At 44.8% G+C, this 7,960-nt stretch overlaps 1 protein-coding gene across 1 annotated transcript in view; it reads left to right on the forward strand.

The window, feature by feature from the left end:
- Nucleotides 1-7,960, forward strand: part of RASA3 (RAS p21 protein activator 3) — a 114,725-nt gene that overhangs the window by 39,460 nt on the left and 67,305 nt on the right. The window lies entirely within an intron of this gene.

The following is a 7,960-nucleotide window of genomic DNA, read 5'->3' on the forward strand; positions in this document are numbered from 1 at the left end:
GCGTCGTTCGTATGCGGTGGTTAATGGAGCAAAGAAGAATCCCTGTGTAGCCAAATAGTCCACCTTTGGGTTTAGAATTATGGGTTTTGTGGGTCTATTCAAATAGCTTTTTTGAGTTTGAGAAAATTTTTAACAGATGAATTACATTCCTGTATGTTTCTACTTCTAAGTGGAACAAACAACATGTTCTGACGACTTAATGAATTTAATTTTTAGAAAACTGTTAAGGATCTCCTGTCCTTAAAACGTGGAGACATATTTCTTCTCCATCTGCACCATTGCTGCCCATGCTGGCCAGCCTGCTCCTGAGGCCGAGCTATTACAGTTGTTGTGTTACATTAATGCATACTCCAGATTCTCTGAAATAATTTGCTGAAGAAAAATGAAAAGACTGAGGGATTTGTCAGAAGGCAAGTCTGGCTTTGGGTTGATGATAAGTTGACACCAGGGATGATGATGTTATTATAACCTTCAAGGGTTATTTCCGTTAGCCTAGTGTGAGAAAAATCCTTTCTTGTTTAAATAGTCGATGTTAGAGGCTTGTGGATCATAAACTTGAGAATTACTATCAGTCTCTATAAAGCTGGGCTCTCACCAGAACTGCTGAAGGAGGATCTCTGGCAAGAGAATTGATTTGGGAACCACTGTTTTATGTGAGGTTGAGGAATGGGGACCATTGTCTTCAAAATCTTTCAGACAGAGTTAGAAGTAGAAATCATGGTTTCTGGTTTTGGTGATGCTAGAAAATGTGCAGGAAAGGGAGGATGAGAGCTAAATAAAAACAATGATGTAGTAATACTGTCCTTTCCATGAAATCAGCTATCTGTGATATAGTCAGAATCAAGGGGTAGTCCCCAAAATGCTGTCATTCCTTCAGTGCACTGGGGTAATAATCCCAATTCATCAGAGTTTCTGACTCCTTTGCAGATTATTCACACTTTTCTTACAGTTTTCATAAGATTATTTGTAGTTTATTAATTTATTCATTAGCTCAATGAAAAATTTGCTGAGTGCTTATCTAAGGAGAGGGGTGCTGCGAACAGAAAGTCACAACTTAACAGCAAAGAAAGAGACAAACCTACAGGACCTAATTCCAAGAGATTATTTAATATTTAGTATTGAGGCAAAAACCCTATTCTCACTGATAGGCTTTGCGAGTTGGTTGCCTCAAAGCTCTATGGTGTAAGGTCAGAGACAAATAAACCCACTTCATAAAAGAATTTAGCAAGGAAAATTGAGCTTGCCATTTGATGCTAAATACTTGAAACCAAAACTTACTGAATCTATACCACATCTGTGGTAGAAAAAACTCAGTTCTTGCCTGTACATTAATGTAGTTCTGAATTAATAGTTCGTAACATCCACCAAGCAATGATATGCCAGTCAAAAGCAAATCCAACCATCTCTTTCAATCCAAGTCTCAAAGAATTCTCCTGTATAAAGTTCCAAGGAACGTGAACTCAGAGGAGAAAATACACAGAGAATGCAAGTAAATAAAGCATCATGTGCTTTTGGCAAGAGAAACAACAGACAGCAGAATCAGACCTACAGAGTTTGCAGAATGTCAACTAACAAAGTTTAATGAATCTAAAGTAATAAGAGACAAGATTAAAAACATGAGTAGGATAAGAAACAGTGAAGACTGACTGAACCAATTTGGAAAAGAATCAAATAGAATTTCCAGAAATGAAGAACACAAGAATTTAAATGAAAAAATAGATGAATTAAATAGCTGATTAGACATAGTTGAAGGGAAAATTGATAAACTAGAAGGTAAATTTGAAAAAGACTCCAGGGATACAAAAAGATGAAAATATGAGAGAAGTTTAGAGACACAGAGGTAGAATGATGTCTAAACATGCCTCATGAAAATTCCAAAGGTGAGAGGAGAGAGAATGGTGGAGAGGCCATATGTGAAGATTGCAGAAAGATGATGATATTTTAAGACTTCGCTTATATTCTTGAGTGGCATTGATTGGAGGGGCAGAACCCAGAGGCAGATGACCACTCTGGGACCTCTTCTAGAGTCGAAACGAGAGGATGAAGACCCAGATGGTGGCTGGAAGACTAGAAGAAAGTGGACAAACCTAAGAGACAAGGTCAGGCAATGCTGACTGGACCAGGCCACTTGTCAGCTCACCACACCTGAGTTTAGTCATTGCCTCCAAGGAAGCAGCTGCTCCCTCTTCCTTGTGTCATGGCAATGACTTATGGAGCAAAGTCTTATGTCTCTCCAGCGGGCCTCCTCCAGGCTCAGCATCACCTTTAAGATTTGATCATTCATTTGACAATGTCACTGTAGAAAACAAAGAGCCTATATCTGATTTCTGAACTCAAAAGAGCCAAGGGGATTTGGTGGCCTGGCAGGATGATGGTCATAGCCAGTAAGGCCTTGCACCCTGTCCAAGGGACATAGTGCTCCAGCAGGAACCCTCCAACACCCTCTGGAGAGGAGGGTCAGCCTTGAGCCCAGCTGCTGCTACCCAGTATTATCTGTCTTTTGACTCAGCGTGAAGTGCAGATGGAATGTATGAGAAAGAAGAGGGAGAATACACGTTTCCTTCCTTCCTTTTCATCAGCAGGAGGTTGTCTCTGGGGATCAGAGCAGGCTCTGACCATGCTTCACTGAGTGTTCCTCAGCATCAACTCGTGTCTACAGCATCACTGCTAATTACTGAACAGATATCTTAGGAAAAGCGTTCCCATTCATTCCTGTCTTTCCTTTTTATTTATTTTTGACATGGGAGAGTGGAGGTTGATAGTATCCATTGCAGATTTATTTGTAAGAACTCTTTGGATCAGATACATTTGGAAGAACAAGCCCTTTCTCCTTGGCCTTGTCCTTTATCCAAGAAAGTGATTTTGGGCAAAGTGTTCTTCCTACCAGGAAAAATATCTTCCTGATGTTGAGAGTGAGCTATAATTTTTTAGTCATTTAAATTGCAACTCATTATTTGTTTACTGTTTATTTAAACTAAAAGGCTGTATGAAATTGGGCTGTCAGGGTTGGGGCTCAGACACAGCTGCCCGTCCTGGACTGCACAGTGTATCTGTCAAGAGCAACCTAGGACCCCCTTGGAAGGGGCTGCCTTTTGCTTCTAAAACAGGGGAGGAGAAGATTACATCAAGGAGGAAATTGCCGTTTTATACGGTAAAAGGAGCATTTTAATGTTACATGAACAAAAAAGTTAAAAATAAGAGCTCTTAAGTGCTGGGTTAGTCCAGTCATTTATAAGACTATTCCATAATGTATCAGTGTTTTAATTTCCTTTTATTTATATAAGTGATTATTGTGAGGATGATATCATCTGCCTTTCCCCAGAAAATCTCCACAAAATATATATATACAAAAAAACCCAGCCTCTGGCTCAGTGAGGAGCTGTCCTAAGGTTCCCGATCTGACCCTCGCCTTCCCTGGTGGCAGCTCTGATTGAGGCTGAGCCCATACCCTAAAGCCCATCCTGGGTCCCTGCCCCACGTCCAGCCCAGCAGCCCCTTTTCTCCTGCTTCCTCTCACCTGGTTTCATTTGTGTTGCCCTGTGGAAGGGAAGGGGCCAACCACATGGTCCTGGCCTGAGCTACCAAGGCACAGCACCCTCTGCCCCTTCTTGTCTTCCCCAGAGGCAGAGCCCATACAGCTCCTCACGTTCCAGTCGGAATATTGCTTATCTTTCTCAGCGTTGGGTCATGTTTGCTAAGTGATAAAGGCAAGTCGCAAAGCTATGTTCATAGTGAGATTCATTTTTGTTTAAAAAAATTGAGATTGCTCCAAAAATGGTTTGGAATATATGAATATAAATTTCAGTGTGGTTATTTTCTCGGAGTAGTGGGATTGTGGGGAGTATTTTTGTTCTTTTGTTTGTATGTACTTTTTTTTTTTTTTTTACATAAAATTAGCAATTAGACAGTAAAATAACTGCTTTCTAGAGCAAAGTGAGGAGGAGCTAACTCATCACCTTGTTTATTGACATGGGCGTAATTACAGAATCTCGGATCCTGTCATACTTACCGAGAACTTACCCGAATAAAGACTGTTTCCACGCGGGTGGGTGTGCACTTCTGACTTAGAAGGAGCGTGTGGGTCAATGACACGAGAATGTCTTTCTGCTCATACTGAAAGATGAAAATTGCTCAGAAAGTGGTGCCGTTGCGTGGAGATATGACTAAACCAAGAAAGACCTCAATAGCTCCACAATGCTTAAGAGAGGGAGAAGCTATGTGGAGCTAGACTCTGAAAGGACAAGAGGAAGTCTGTGGTTTGGGAAGACAGATTTCATTTTCTGAGACGTTTTTAATAAAAACCAAGTTGTTGACTAGAAAACACTGACTTCGAACTTAAGAGATTATACAGGTAACATTTTCTCCCCTAACATTTACTTTTCTCTCTAATTTCTCAAGGTAAAGCTTAAAAAAAAGTCTTTTTGAAATAAATTCAGGCCTGTGGTCCAGACATCCCACACTAGCTGGAGTAGATGGACCCATCTCCCATAATCCTGGGGGGCTCCAGGTGGGGAGCCACCCCACCGTGGTCCTGGGGTACTTCAGGCAGGGAGACATAGCCCTCCAAGTATCTTTGCATGACTCAGAGAATCAGGATTCCAGTTCACTAACAACAGACCTGGTCCGCGATAGGTATTCATGGAAAGGCCTGATTTTTGGTCATCATAATGCTGTTTCTATGAGTGTCTTGTGAAAAGGATTTTTTGGGTAGCTTTATGTAAACCAGAGTTTTCGAAGACCTCGTGTGTCTTCTGTAATAGCATTTATTTTTATCCTTTACGTTAGTTTCTGACAGAGGGCTGATTAACATAGCTCTTATGTGGAGTTACAGGGTTTCACGCTGGACCACAGGGTCTTAGTGTAGGAGCGAGGGGCTGGGCTCGGTGAGGTTGGTAAGAATGTCTCTTTAACACCATGTCATCCTCTTCCCTGTTTCTTTACTCCCAGTCTCCAGAGAAAGGGTATTTGCATCCGGGGTGATTCTATATCGAAGGAGGTGTCTGTTATTTATGTGTCTAGGAATGATTTAGATTTGTATATTCTAAGTGAGGACTTTCTTCCCAACTTGGTAGGTGGGTGACGACCACGAACGTCAAAGTCCTAGTAGTCTCAGTTGCTGTGGCCTTGGGGACTCCTTACATTGACATTTGGTGAGGTGGGCCCTGGGAGTTCCAGGCTTGCCTTGGGGTGGGCAGTGGGTCCCCTGGGTTTATGACAGCTTCGAGGCGATTATCTGGGTCCAGGGCGGGCCTGCAGTATTCCGAGCATCCTCATCCTGACATCCATCTTCAATTTCTCCTTCAGTTTGTCCTAAATCACAGGAGTCCACCTTGCATCAGAATGTGAGGAATCTCTTAGAACGTCACAGGAGAGCCCCGCTGACGGCGAGTGCTGATTTGCTTTTCCTGCACAAGCGTTGAGTGTCTACTGCACGTGGAGGGTTGCCCCAGGCTCAGCCTCAGGGCTAGTTGGGTCTTATCAGCGGTGCCAAGTGTGGCAAGCACCTGCGGGGAGAGACTGTGGGTCTGCTCACGGCTGGGTGTGCCTGTGTGGGGAAGGGCTCAGACCTGCCCTCACACTTCTGCCCTGTCTGTCCTCCCTGAACTCAGGGTTGGGTGGTTTCCTCCCTTTCTCCTTTCGGGAGCTGTGGCCTGGGCATTTTCTGGGCTGGTAGGATACTGGAGTTCATGGGTTTTCCTTGGGCAAGTTAGAACCCTTTGTAGGAGACCCTAAAAACTTCCCCCACAGGCTGTCCGCCCCTCTCATCACCCCCGGGCTCCTCCCTCACACTCTCCTTCTCTCCCTGGGCCTTTCTGAAGGTTTTGGAGTTTGAAACATTTCTTTTGTCACAACTGGCGCATGTGTGACTCTGATTTCTCCCAAGAATCAAAGTCTCAGTCACTTTTAAAAGCGTGGCCAGGCCTTAATAAAGATAGGTCTGATGGTAATTTGTTAGTGAGAACATGTGATTTCTACTTGGGGGTCATGTGGGTTAAGAGGAAGGGGGCTGCTGTAGGTGATAGGATTTGATAGGATTTGGGGAGCTATGTACAGTGGTGTGAGCCATGTACCATAACCCACCATAACTCTGTGAGTAGGAGTTTTGCATATGGGGAAACTGAGTCTTGGAGAGGTGTGGTAACCTGCTTGGGCTATGTGGCTATACACCTCGGAGCTGGGTCAGGCCAGGGAAACAAGTTGCAGGTCTCCCACCGAGGAGGTGGCCAGTGGGCTCTGGTTCCAACACACAGACATCCAGTTTGGGTCCGGGCACTTCTGGAAGGGCATTAGCAGTTCCCTGAGTGCGTTTCCCAGGCTTGGTCCCGTGCCTCCCCAGTGCTGACTTCCTCCTCCTCTGGTCCTACCTGCAAGGCCGGGCTGCCGGTGTCCTCAGTGTTCCCATGATCTAGTAGCAGCCACCATGACCCCTTCAGTGCTTCATCAGCAGCGTCCCGCAGTCCCAGTGCTTGTGCTGAGTTCTTGAAGTACAGGTGGTAATTGGCCCAGGTGACAGAAATGCACAGGAGGGTCCAGGCAAAGCACTTCTGCTCCATGTTTGGACAAAAACTGATCTGACCTCAGATTCTCTCCTTCCCTGGGGAGGGTTAACTACTTCTCCTAGTCTCCATTTCATATCTTCAGAATGCTGTGTGACATGACACGTATTTCTTCATTCTGCCCTTTGCGGTGACAGAGTGGCTTTCTCTCCTGGGAACTGTCCGTCCCTGTGGAAGCTGCTGTGAATAGTTCAGGCAGTGACATACAAGTGAGGGTTAGAGTTTGTATCAGACACTGAGAATCTTGCCTCTCAATAAGATGCAGTAATCTTATTGGGAACCTCAGGAAAAAAAAAAAAAAAACTTTTATAATGAAAGCTCACAGATGCCAAAGCCCATGCTGCTCAGGGGTTTTAAAGGAGTTTTAAAATCTCCATTTCAAGGAAGTGAGAGATGGACCTTAGAAGAAATCAAAAAGATTTTCCTGCTGCCCGGCATGCCTGTAGGATAACTTTGGCAGCGGGAGGGAGGCTCCTTTCTGGAACAATCCATCCGCAGGCCTTCCCAGTACCAGGCACAGCACCGCCTGCTGCAGGTGTGGGGGACTCAGATCCTTCAAGCACCAACAGTCTGAGTGAGGGCGCGAGCTATACAACTTCCTTTCCATTCCTAGTCCTTCTGCTATGGCCTTTTGAATACAGCATTTGGTTTAATGAAATTTTAATCCAGCTGTTAGTTAATGATTTAACCATATGCACATTTTATTAGCTGAGAACTGAGCTGTTCAGAGATAGGCTGGTGCCCTTTTTTGGGAAACCGGCCCTGCCTGCTTGGCTTCCAGTTCACGCTGGGCTGGGAAGTGAGCCCTGGGTTTCCTCCTGGAGTCACGGATCCACTGTTACTGGGCGCTTGGCCCTCAACTGTGGCCTTCTCTGTGGTGTAACGATAGTTCAGACTTGAGGCACAAAGACCAATCTTAAGGATAGGCCTCTCCGAAGAGACTGAGTGTGGGGTCCCTATTCTTTAGCATTCAGCTTTCCCATCTACCCCAAATGTGGAGCAGCTCAGCAGCTCCCCCACCTCCTTCCTGACCCCAGATATTGGGAAATGGACACAGATGTTTACGAAATAGCATGAAACTGGGGAAAACCAGGCTCACGATTATTTTCTCATGAGCAAACTTTGTTGTCACAGGGGCAGGCAGCCTCGGTGTGGGATGGGGCGTGCCAGCCTGTAGCAGATGCTGGGAAATGACTCATGGAGAAGTCGGAGGTTTCTCTGTGGGGCCCAAATGGGGACCTGTCTGAACTTCTCGGCTGCACATCTGGGCTCTAGGAGGAGGATGTTTGCAGACAGTTTTCCCTTGTCAGAATGCTCCTTAAAAGCAACTTGGTTTTCTGCAGGAGGTTTTTTTTTTTTCCTTAGAAGAGTTCGCTTGATTCTGTGAAACTTCATTTAATCTT

Source organism: Pteropus alecto, unplaced genomic scaffold, assembly GCF_000325575.1.
Source record: "Pteropus alecto unplaced genomic scaffold, ASM32557v1 scaffold13, whole genome shotgun sequence".
Classification (NCBI taxonomy): Eukaryota; Metazoa; Chordata; class Mammalia; order Chiroptera; family Pteropodidae; genus Pteropus; species Pteropus alecto.